Below are 13,654 nucleotides of genomic sequence, written 5' to 3' on the forward strand. Positions count from 1 at the left end.
CAAATATGGTAGTAAAATATGGTAGCCCTCAGAAAATCTGGCCCAACCAAATCATCACAAAACAAAAATAAAAATATATAACCTATTGGAAAGACACCACAAAAAAATCAAAGTGTACTTCAATGCTATTTGGCTCTAAACAGACAGTACATGGTGGCAGACTATCTGACCACTGTGACTGATAGAAAACTGAGGAAAATATTGACTAGGTACAGACTCAGTGAGCACAGTCTGGCTATAGAGACCGGTCGTCACAGACAAACCTGGCTGCCCAGAGAGGACAGGCTGTGCTCACTCTGCTCCAGGGGAGAGGTAGAGACAGAGGTGCGTTTCCTACTACACTGTGACAAATACTCAGACCTAAGAGCATATTTCTTTCCCAAAATTATAACTCAATACAAAGAATTTGAAACTATAAAAGATGAAGAAAAAATCAAATATTTATTGGGTGAAAAGCCAAAATGTGCAGTTTTGGCAGCCAAATATGTGCCCTCCTGCCACAACCTGAGGGACAGCCAGTGAAAAATGCAAAGTAATGTTGATAATATTTCCCATTTAGCTTAGTTTTGTTTTGTCTTTCATACCAGGTCATATGTCTTCTCAAGTCATATTGACACTGGTCTACTACCATTGATTTAATGTATTGTTGTTCTGATTAATATTGTTGTTGTAGTTGTTGTTAATGGTAATCCCATGTCCACTACTACTATTATTATTACTGTTGGTCCCACCATTTATTTATATATAAATATATATATATTTTGTATATATATACATATATATTTTTATTTTTCGATATGTATACTTTGACAATGTAAGTAATAATGAACTTGCCATGTCAATAAAGTCAATTGAATTGAATTGAATTGAATTGGAAGCCCACTGGCGGGAAGTAGGAGAAGTTTGAACGAGATCGATTTTGGTCGACATTCTGCAAATCTTCTCATCGATGAAACATTTGATATCAATACTGTTTTCTGTTTTCAAAACGTGAATCTGTTATGATAGGAGTGGACTAAGGTTTGTAAACGTTAACCTTTGCAAAAGTTTTTTTTAAATTAGTTGTTTAGAAGGAGTGCAAAGGAGGTTTGAGTTATTGCACAGGCGCACTTCACAGAGTAGGCGTTCCCTAATGAAAATATTCAGATATTTAGTGAATGCACCAATAGGATCTCGCTAGCTCGTGCTTGGCTCTGCCCCCCTAGTCACTTGTTCTGCCCACTATGACTCATTTGTTCCCATTGGAAACGAAAGACTGTGGTCTATCTAAATATTTGATGTTACTTCTTGTAAGCTAACCACAAATAGAAATATGCGTTATCACAGATAGAACAATGAGACAGATATTTCACCAGATGTATAAATGTGAAGCATCCGCTTAGCGTTTCTTCTCACTACCAAATATGGCAGTGAGAGAAGATGGATTTTGGCTGATATTTTGCACATTTTCTCATCGATGAAACATTTGATCTCAATAAATGTTTCTGTTCCCAAAACTAGAATATGTTATGAACAGAGTGGTCTAGGTTTTGTACACTTTACCCCTTTGCCAGAGTGCAAAGGCGAATGGGGTTATTGCACGGAAATATACAAATCAAATTGTATTTGTCACATGCGCCAAATACAACAGGTGTAGTAGACCTTACAGTGAAATACTTACTTACAAGCCCTTAACCAACAATGCAGTTTAAGAAAAATAAGTGTTGAGTAAAAATAGATAAGTAAAAAATTAAAATAACAAATAATTAAAGAGTAAAAGTAAAATAACAGCAGCGAGGCTATATACAGGGGGTACTGGTACAGTCAATGTGCCTGGGCACAGGTTAGTCGAGGTGGGGTGGGGTGGGGTGGTGGTGGTGGGGGGGGGGGTGGCAATGCAATGATTAGCTGTTCAGGAGTCTTATGGCTTGGGGGTAGCTGTTAAGAAGCCTTTTGGACCTAGACTTGTGCTCTGGTATCGCTTGTGGTAGCAGAGAGAACAGTCTATGACTAGGGTGGCTGGAGTCTTTGCCAATGTTTAGGGCCTTCCTCTGACACCGCCTAGTATAGAGGTCCTGGATGGCAGGAAGTTTGGCTCCAGTGATGTACTGGGCCATACACACTACACTACTAGTGCCTTGCGGTCAGAGGCCGAGTAGTTGCCATACCAGGCAGTGATGCAACCAGTCAGTATGTTCCCGATGGTTCAGCTGTAGAACCTTTTGAAGATCTGAGGACCCATGCCAAATCTTTTCAGTCTCCTGAGGGGGAATAGGTATTGTTGTGCCCTCTTCACGACTGTCTTGGTGTGTTTGGACCATGTTAGTTTGTTGGTGATGTGGACACCAAGGAACTTGAAACTCTCAACCTGCTCCGCTACAGCCCCGTCGATGAGAATGGGGGCGTGCTCTGTTCTCCTTTTCCTGTAGTCCACAATCATCTCCTTTGTCTTGATCACATTGAGGGAGAGGATGTTATCCTGGCACCACATCACCACATCTCATCGTTGTCGGTGATCAGGCCTACCACTGTTGTGTCGTCAGCAAACTTAATGATGGTGTTGGAGTCGTGCCTGACCATGCAGTCATGAGTGAACAGGGAGTACAGGAGGGGACTGAGCACGCACCCCTGAGGGGCACCCGTGTTGAGGATCAGCGTGGCGGCCCGTAAGGAAGTCCAGGATCCAGTTGCAGAGGGAGGTGTTTAGTCCCAGGGTCCTTAGGTTAGTGATGAGCTTTGAGGGCACTATGGTGTTGAACGCTGAGCTGTAGTCAATGAATAGCATTCTCACATAGGTGTTCCTTTTGTCCAGGTGGGAAAGGGTAGTGTGGAGTGAAACAGAGATTGCATCATCTGTGGATCTGTTGGGGCGGTATGCAAATTGGAGTGGGTCTAGGGTTTCTGGGATAATGGTGTTGATGTGAGCCATGACCAGCCTTTCAAAGCACTTCATGGCTACAGACGTGAGTGCTACGGGTCGGTAGTCATTTAGGCAGGTTAACTTAGTGTTCTTGGGCACAGGGACTAAATACATGCTACAATGCTCCCGTAGGTTGGTTCTGCCCCCCTCCTTGCTTGTTCTGCCCGCTATGATTAATTTGTTTCCAATGGAAACGACAGGCTTTGGTCTATCTTCGGTTAGTTATAGACACCTTTGGTAGTACAGCACTCCTGAAGCAAATTCGAGTTAAGTGCCTTACTCAAGGGCACATCAACAAATAGATTTTTTACCTGGCTACCCGCCGCCCATCTATGTATCCCAACACATCAGAGATTAATAAATAGTCAAACTTGTTTAATGATGATGTTAATTAACCTGGCATGTTTCAAAATTTGCTAACAATTTTAACATAGGTTTTCAATAAGAAATTAACTAGCTAGCTAAAATAATACAATAATTACAGATTATTTAACAAGGATTTTTATACAGCCCAGCCCTAAAGATTTGAGCCTGTCCACTCGGTGACAGCTATAATAACGGTCTCACTCCCTGTAATAACAGAGATACTTTTTTCTCCACCCTCATGTCAGTAGTGTCCACAGGAGGGCAACACATACAAATGCTCTTACCTTGGGCTGGGGTGGATACTCTCTTGGCTCATACATCTACAGGTGTGAACCACTCTTATTAATATCATCAAGATTACTCACAAAAACACGTCACTATGGAACAGACATAAACGTACAGGCCTACATTTATTTAGGTTCACTTTTCGTTCATTGCATGAGGTGCAACTACTCACCTGTATTCAATTCAGTTGTTGTTCCAACTCTTAGACCTTGATGGGTTGAAATGCTGCCGAGTGAAATCCACCAACATTGGGAGAAAAAACATACGGTATGTACTGCTTTTCAACATCAACTTAGCATACTATTTTAACCAGGTTGATAGGTTGATGGTTCACAAGGATTAGATGTAAATCAATACTAACCTGCTTTTATGGCCTTGTAATGCTGTTTAAGGAGCCTTGGTGTTTCATGTGTTGAAAAAGGCATGCACCCTCATAGCATAACATTGACTGGATGCATTACAATGTACAGTCCTGGCTTGTGTCAGCACAGCAGCGCCATTCTGCCGCCACCCTGTCTCCTCTCCCCATCACTATGGAGACCCTATAACTTACACTACTGCCATGAAGACAATGGGCACACTGACATGGAGTCTGATCAGGGCCTTGACCCCGCACAGTGGGACGCCAAACCATGGCTCAAGTTTTCCTGCAGTTTCTCGGCTCACATAGGAACGCACAGTCGCTCACCCTGTCTCTCTCTCTCTCTGTGTTTACAACTTTTACTTTAAGTAACAGTACTCAAGTCGGGCTCTTTAGAAAGAGATGAATGCCTCATTGCTCCCACTGTCACCTCAAAGAATAGATGGGAAAGCACAATAACAAATGTACGTGAGCTGGCAGCCACTGTTTGTTAGCAGGTATGAATCCTTTATGGTTTTACCTTTTACCTCCTATGCTTTTCAGTAGAGACGGACAGAGATGCAGATCAGAGATAAGAGTAGCCAGGGAGTCAGAATGGAGGTGGTTAAAGAAGATGAAGATGGGGGTTTGAAGAGAGTGTTTGGATTAGTGATTGTGTACATGATAAGACCCCATCTAAAGATGGAGTACACATTGAGATTGGGGATCCCATTGGGAAAGCACTTTTCAAGGTTGACTCAATATATTCCAGTGGACTTGTCACTGTGCCTGTCACTATACGGTCGCCATGACGCCCAACTTGGCCGAGACCCGACGACGGCAGGGAGCACCTTATCTCCGTGGCAACATGTCTGGGATTTGACCCACCGCCCTTCTGAGAATGCATATCACCCCTTCAAACCCCTTACTGGGAGAGAAAAAAATCATCAGAACATTAAGTAACCATTGCCTCTGACTATTACATCCAAAACCCAAGAGCTGACAGAGTGATGATATTCATGATGGGATTGATCATAATACTAATTATGGTAAGGGTATATGTCAGTATATAATTTGCATTAACAGTTTAATATATATTCATCATGTGATGGATAAAACACACTCACGCGAAGTAAACATCCCTCTGTACCTATTATTTAGTTTTTATTATAATCTTCTATTAGAGTTGTCATCCCACTGGGCAAAAACTGGTTGAATTAATGTTGCTTCCACATCATTTCAACCACAAAAAAATCAATGTGATGATGTTCAAACAATGTGGAAAACTGATTGGATTTGCAAAAAGTCATCAACACTTTTTTTTACCCAACTTTTAACCTAAATCCAATGTTATGGTGAATTGTTTTGATGATTTCATGTTGAATTCACGTTAGTTGACAACTGAAACAAATGTAAATCAAAACCTGCAATTGAAATGACGTCTGTGCCTTGTGGAATGTCAACATGGAATACTGGTATGCAATTCATGGACTTGGAAGGGCCTCAAAAGTGCTTTATGAAAATATGAAAGCTAGAAAGGTATGATTAAGTAAGAATTATAAGGGGTAAAACCCAGCTGTTATCAACAGGGACGGTAACTGTCCTGTGAATTTCGCTCTATCTCTCTCTCTGCCTCCGTACCCAGTAGATGTGGGAAAGGGAGGTGAGTTCCCTGTGTCCCTCCGTGGCAGGCTAGGGTCAAACCCCGGTGAGGCCGGGTCCGGGTGGCACAGCCTGGGGACTTTATTTAAAATGGTGGGGTGGGAGTGCATTGAGTGGAGGGGGCACTGGGTACTACCGGGTCACTGTGGCAGCCAGTGAGGGGAGATGGAATCAACCCATCTCCAGGGTAAAGGCAGTGTGGGAAGAGAATGTGACGCTCCTCACCATGTCTCCTCTTTGTTGTCGCTCTGCTGCTAATATACTATGAGAATTCCCAGGGGGGAGAGAGGAGGGTGGGTGGGTGTAATGGGTGGGTGTTTTGAGGAAACACCTTAGGCATATTAACTAATCATAACGAACGTGGATATGCACGCATATATGTAGGAAAAGATGCCAGTCAAACTGCAAAGTGCATATTGAAAACGTCTGTGATTGTTCACTAGTGCGCTAGTGGAATTGTGCATTAGTGTCTGTGATTGTTCAATCATCTGTAATTGGGTATGATCTTGGAAGGACTGGCAGGAGATACAGTGGGGCAAAAAAGTATTTAGTCAGCCACCAATTGTGCAAGTTCTCCCACTTAAAAAGACGAGAGAGGCCTGTAATTTTCATCAGAGGTACACTTCAACTATGACAGACAAAATGAGAAAAAAAAATCCAGAAAATCACATTGTAGGATTTTTAATGAATTTATTTGCAAATTATGGTGGAAAATAAGTATTTGGTCACCTACAAACAAGCAAGATTTCTGGCTCTCAGACCTGTAACTTCTTCTTTAAGAGGCTCCTCTGTCCTCCACTCGTTACCTGTATTAATGGCACCTGTTTGAACTTGTTATCAGTATAAAAGACACCTGTCCACAACCTCAAACAGTCACACTCCAAACTCCACTATGACCAAGACCAAAGAGCTGTCAAAGGACACCAGAAACAAAATTGTAGACCTGCACCAGGCTGGGAAGACTGAATCTGAAATAGGTAAGCATCTTGGTTTGAAGAAATCAACTGTGGGAGCAATTATTAGGAAATGGAAGACATATAAGACCACTGATAATCTCCCTCGATCTGGGGCTCCACGCAAGATCTCACCCCGTGGGGTCAAAATGATCACAAGAACGGTGAGCAAAAATCCCAGAACCACACGGGGGGACCTAGTGAATGACCTGCAGAGAGCTGGGACCAAAGTAACAAAGCCTACCATCAGTAACACACTACGCCGCCAGGGACTCAAATCCTGCAGTGCCAGACGTGTCCCCCTGGTTAAGCCAGTACATGTCCAGGCCCGTCTGAAGTTTGCTAGAGAGCATTTGGATGATCCAGAAGAAGATTGGGAGAATGTCATATGGTCAGATGAAACCAAAATATAACTTTTTTGGTAAAAACTCAACTCGAGGACAAAGAATGCTGAGTTGCATCCAAAGAACACCATACCTACTGTGAAGCATGGGGGTGGAAACATCATGCTTTGGGGCTGTTTTTCTGCAAAGGGACCAGGACGACTGATCCGTGTAAAGGACAGAATGAATGGGGCCATGTATCGTGAGATTTTGAGTGAAAACCTCCTTCCATCAGCAAGGGCATTGAAGATGAAATGTGGCTGGGTCTTTCAGCATGACAATGATCCCAAACACACCGCCCGGGCAACGAAGGAGTGGCTTCGTAAGAAGCATTTCAAGGTCCTGGAGTGGCCTAGCCAGTCTCCAGATCTCAACCCCATAGAAAATCTTTGGAGGGAGTTGAAAGTCCGTGTTGCCCAGCAACAGCCCCAAAACATCACTGCTCTAGAGGAGATCTGCATGGAGGAATGGGCCAAAATACCAGCAACAGTGTGTGAAAACCTTGTGAAGACTTACAGAAAACGTTTGACCTCTGTCATTGCCAACAAAGGGTATATAACAAAGTATTGAGATAAACTTTTGTTATTGACCAAATACTTATTTTCCACCATAATTTGCAAATAAATTCATAAAAAATCCTACAATGTGATTTTCTGGATTTTTTTTCTCATTTTGTCTGTCATAGTTGAAGTGTACCTATGATGAAAATTACAGGCCTCTCTCATCTTTTTAAGTGGGAGAACTTGCACAATTGGTGGCTGACTAAATACTTTTTTGCCCCACTGTATCATGCTCTTTCCCCCAACCTGTCACCATTATCACTACCACAACTATCTCATAACTAATCTGAATTACTGACATGTACCACACGCATCATTTCTACAGACACCATTGTCAGTCTAAGAAACATTGATTGTGGCTCTCAACAGTTAGATCAACGGTATCTCTCTGCCTCCATCTTTAGTCCTGGAAGGGCCGTTCTCTCAATTTAGCCCATCTACTCTACCTTTTTAGCTCAAGTCCAGGAGGTCAGTTTTGTTTAGTCATCATTCATTCCTGTTGCTCACTGGAAAAGAACAGCATGAGCAAATTCCCAAGATTGTCAGAGTAGTGCTGAGCACCCAACACAATCCACTGAGGCAGAATGACTGATGCCCCTGGCTTGACTTACATAATATAACTCAAAGCTTAGTCTCGCTTACATAGACATACCCAGTATAGTACTTTAATACCGTTGCATTTTTCTATATGCTTACCCTAGTAAATGCCCCAAAGCAAACAATATCCTGTAGTCAATTCAAATTTGATGTGTTCTACAAATCCTTCTGAATATGTCCTCCCCCTATGTATTAAATATGTCTAATATTTGCCCAATTCTGTTGATTTCATTTCCACGATGTTAGAAAGTATGCACATAAGTTTTAGACTGTTATAGATACATTGGGGATGTACATACGATTTGTGCTACACTTTCTTGTCGACCGCTCTTATATTAGCAACCTATACTATCGCCTTCTTTCTTATACAGCTCAAATGTAAAATAAACCCAGGCTTAAGCCTCAGTGTTACAGCTTAATGAGAGGAAATGAAAAAATATGATATTTTCCTTCTTTAATTGATATGTTATTGGGAAAGGAAACATGAGAGAGGGGCACACAGACAGACAGGGAGAGAATGAAAAACTCGTTAGTGGTGTCCCTTGCCCTCTTTGCTTTACGGATTGCAGACTGTGAAATGGCTGAGATGGGAATATGAAGATGGGAGCAACCCCCTACTGGCGTGGGCTGGTGGGCTTGTGTCTGCGTTGGGACAAGCCAGCGGGGGATAGGTGGGGGGTGGGTGGGGGATGGGTGGGTGGTGACAGCAGCAGCAGGCAGTGGCAGAGGATATGTGGGAGAGAGGGGCTGACGCCACGGGGGCCGATGTCTGACATGACCCCGCTCAGCATGGCCCCAGCAGGCCACTGGGAGGTTATCGCCAGACCCAGGCCAGGTCAGTTGCCATGGAGCAGTCTCTCCCCAGTCCCACTGTCTCTGTCTGTCTGTCTGATGGACTGGATACAAACTCACTAACCTGCTTGAATATGAGTACAATTGAATATTAAGGGGATTCCCCTGTGTATGTGCACAAAAAAAGTTTTGGTTCATGTTTTTTGTACAGTACATCAAAAACATTACTAAAAACAACACAGTCTGTCACAGCATTGTATGTTTGCCATGATTAGGCATCGGGTTTGATCAAAAGTAATTCTGTGACAATAGGCTGTCATAACATTCGAAAAAACTATAAATCTGTTGTTACTTTGGCCGTTTTCTTCCTGGGCAAGTCTTAACCACCAAATTCTACATCTTGTTAAGGAGTTTTGTGGTTGAAAAAATATAGACTGATAAAATGGTAATTGTGAAAAATACTGAGGCCGGGATTCTATCCCTAAGGCAGCACGCAGAATAGCCAACAATGCAGTTTTTAAAGATAATTTCCAATTGAGTCGTCATATACAGCGTTTACAGTGAAAGCAAATTGCGAACGCGGAAACATTGCTCTATAAACTGCAGTGTCTACCACCCTCGATTGGATTGAACCTCAGCCTGAGTCATGTAAAGTTCATGTGAAGTTCATGTGAACGTACACTGGTCTTTGGTGTACGTGGACGTGAAAGCTCCATGATATTGTTTGTGTTCCTGGGTGTGATTGTGTCCTGCCAGTAGACCACACAGAGGAAGTGGCACAGACACATTCACCCTGTTATCACTGTCCCTCTCAAAAAAAAGAAGCTTAACAGACATGTCAGAAGTTCTCTAGTGTAACCAAAGCTCCCATAGTCACCCCACCTCCATATTGTGTATCTCCTCTTGACCATCTCCCTGTTTCTCTTTCTCTACCACGTATTCTCCTCTCTCCCTCCTTCCCTCTTCCTCTCTGTCTCATGACTGTGCACTCAGGATAGGAATGTGATCTTGGGGAGCATTTTTCTTCTTCTCATGCTTGCCCAGCAGGCTTACCAGTCTCCTCTCCGCACCCCTCTCTTTTCTCATTATGTCCGTAGTCCACCGCCACCCTCCCTTCCACCCTCCATCCCTCTCTCCTTCCCTCACTCCTTCCCTATTCACTGGTTCTCACTCCTCCCTGCACTGGGCCGTCACTCCTGATAAGTCGCCACAAAGCCCCCACTGTGTCCCTGGCCTGTCCCCGGTTCCTCTTGGAGCAGCCGAGCGTGAGGCCGAAAGGAGGAGCCACTTATCTCTACCTCCCCTCCTCCTCCTCCTCCTCCTCCTACCTAACCCTCCTCTCAGAGAACCTTTCCAGCACAATGGCCGCCTGCTTTTAATGCCGGACAATGACGCCGCCGATCTGAAAGGTTAGCACCACCCAGCACCCCCCAGCCCCAGCAGCATGCATGAAAAAGACTCTAATGGTCCTTGTTAGCCACTTCAGTGGCTGTACTGATCCTCCTTATCTCCCCCATCAGTGTACTCAAAGATGGCTGCCGGAAGGAATGTCAGGGAGCCCAGGCAAAGGTCATGTTTTTATTCGCCCAATCGGCTGCAGTCTGATAAGACAATTTGTCAGGAGAAATCAGAGAGGTGCTGTGGCAATCCGAGTTCCTTGGTAGGATGCAGGTAACCTGAGGTGATTGAAGTTACAGGGTTAGTTGAGACCCTGTGAGGCTGCTGCAGCTCTCTAGGCTCTGACTCCGTGGGGGAGCAGTTATGTGTTTATGTGTACTGAAGAAGAACAAGAACATGACCAAGAACAAGAATACTTTATTGATTGATACGGCACAGACGTGTTTTCTGCTGGCCTCCGGTTGCTGGTCCACTTCTCTAATCTTCTCTAACCTCGAAGCTACCGCCAGTAACTTCAATCTTCTTCAGAGAATAGTTGATTGAAGGGTTTCCATTGCTTCTCTTAAGCTTGCTTGCTGCTTGCTAATATGATTGTCCTGGGTTTAATGGTTCAGAATTAGCTGTAAAGGAGGAAGAAAAATGGATGGCCACTTTATTAAAGGTCTAATACTGTATGAAACCATGTTATATAAAACACATAAAAAGCCTGGCTGCTAACTCTTTATTTTTTGAATCCAAGCCTTTTAAGTTCTGCATCACAAAAAGTTGACAAATAGCTAAATGTAAAGATGTATTTGCACATTTGTGTTAACAGTTGGTTCTGGTGAGTTCCTTTGACAGAGGGGTCACAGAAACTCACTACAATGGGCCTGTGTTTGTGATGTGTGGTTTCTCCAGTCTCCACACCTACCCTGATCAGTATTCTCCCCCACCGGTGGGCTTCTCACATCAGCTCTAATCCAATACCAACAGCTCCAGTGCAGCTTCACCCAGGACCAGACATGTTATTCAGACCTTCCCGACTCAGCTCCTAATCGACGGGTTATTGTTCAATATAACATTTGCTGTGGGGAGGCAAATCTTTAGTGATGTGATTTCGGTGGCACTAACTCAATAGGTTTCCAAAAGCTTTTCTTCTATTCTCTATCTTTCGTCTTACAACAAGGTGATGGCATTTTAATTTTCATTCTTGTATTTCTCTTGATTTATTTATCCAACCCCTCTTTTGGTCTTTATGAACTGAGACACATGTAGGTATTGGTCATTGAAATTGGCTTCATTTCTCTCCTAGGAATTCTACGGGCTGCGGTTGGGATTCAGATTTGATAAGGGGGTCTATCACTATGGTTCATTTGTTGTTGCCATGCTGATGGAGTAATATTTGTGGTCTATTTTGTCATGTGGGGATCCCTGATGATGAAAACAACTACATGTATACATATCAGTGCAGTCATTGCTTTTTTATTGATGGTCAATGGTAAAGTATTTTTGGGTGGCTGTGGGCTGTTACATCTCAGTATATTTTACTTAAAATATACAGCAAAGTCAAAGGTATGGTATTTGGATGTTCCATAAATAAAAATGTGTTTATAATTACTTTTAATAACTTCGAAAAATAAGGTAAAGTTAAAAGGTACAACAAAATCATTATAGTGTGACAAGGTGATATTTGTGTATCTAGGACTAAATGGTATATTAAACATCTAACAAACCAAGTGTTTGAAGTCTAACACATTTGGACTCAAGAAACCATTACAGAGTAACTGTAGCAGATTCAAAGAGTTGACATTGTTAATTAAGGAAGGAGAATAGAAAAAGTGAACAACAGATGATAAACTCTTATTCTCAGTGGTATGGTGAGTGGAGTCAGGAGAGGTGGTGGGACCAGTGCTCTACTGGGGGCAGACACAGAGACAGGGGCAGACACAGCCTTAACAAGCTAATGAAACATGTCACTGTGTTATTTTACGCCCCCTGTCTCAGCCAGCCCCAGTAAAAGGCCCCCTGCCGCCAGAGTCCATTGTTGGCCCACTGGATTAGTTGAAGTCCCAGGGGGTCCTGCTCCTCGCTGTCTCCATCCATCACTGTCTCCTCAGACATGGTCCTCACACTCCTCACACTCCTCACACACAGTCAAGCACACACACACACACACACACAGATCGCACAGTCAAGCACGCACACACACACACTCGATCACACCGTCAAGCACATATGCACAGTCTGCTAGCACAGTTAGGTACATGCATGCACACGCACACATACACACACACACTCATTCTCCATTCACACACCAAAACACTAAAACACATATATACCTCCATGGTGTGCCTTATTAACTCTCCCACACCAACCCACATAGTGTAGTGTGTTCTCTCATACCCACTTAGGTGTCATCGTTCTCTGACTCATCAGGCCAGTGCACAAAGAGAGGTGGGCCTGGTCAGTATGTTCTGTCAGGTGGCCGATGGGGCAGGAAGACAGGCAGGCATCCTCTGTGTCAGGCCAGGCCAGGCAGGGTGGACCCCAGTGGCCTCCTGGGAGAGGAATGAGGGGCACGCCCCCCCGGGTCAGAGTTCCTGACACTGTCTCACACTCAGTGATAATTAACTGGGGGGCTGATTGACAGCCAGTTCATCTCTCAGAGGAGAGGGGAAGGAGCTGTCTGTCTTGTAAGACCATGGATTCTTCAGGGAGTCAAGTCTTAAGGCTGTGTCTGGGATGTAGTTTAACTAAGCATGGAATGAGTTTAAATGTTAATCACCAGAAGTGACAAATCAAAATAGGGTTGATTTGTCAATGAGTTGATTGGATATTATTGTTTGCTATGCCACATTATAATAGTCTGCAGCTACCCCAGTAAATAGCGTGTGTACTGTTTTAGAGGCAGAAGCCTCTCCACACGTTTGTGTAGTAAGGGCTAGATTCTATCAGATCTGCGCCAGCCAATATGTGCATAGCGGTTGTTTTGGTGGTGTCAGAGATAGAACTGCGTTAGAGCTGCCAAATCAGCAAACGACTGCTGGTGAAATATCTCTCGCAGACATTGCTATTGGATCCCCCGAGTGACATTAGTAATAATCCCATGCAGCCTTGTTACAAGTTTGAACACTGGAACGCGTGTTATAGTCTGTTTGTACCCCTGGAAGAGTAATGGCTAATGGGGATCCTAATAAAAGACTAAATACTACACCTTGATTTCGCTAATATAAATACTTATTGTTTTGTTTAATGATTTTACATTTGAGCGTTCTGAACTTCTAACGCGGGTGGAATGGGTATGGCTTCGTGACGACGAGCCGCTCACCGATTTGACAGTTCTAACACAGTTTCTCCTCCGACACCGCCAAAACACCAGCTATGCAGGTGTCAGCTATCACCAGGTTAATGTTTGATCTGATTGAATCCAGGCCTAAGTA

This window comes from Salvelinus alpinus, chromosome 19, assembly GCF_045679555.1.
Source record: "Salvelinus alpinus chromosome 19, SLU_Salpinus.1, whole genome shotgun sequence".
NCBI classification, from domain to species: Eukaryota; Metazoa; Chordata; class Actinopteri; order Salmoniformes; family Salmonidae; genus Salvelinus; species Salvelinus alpinus.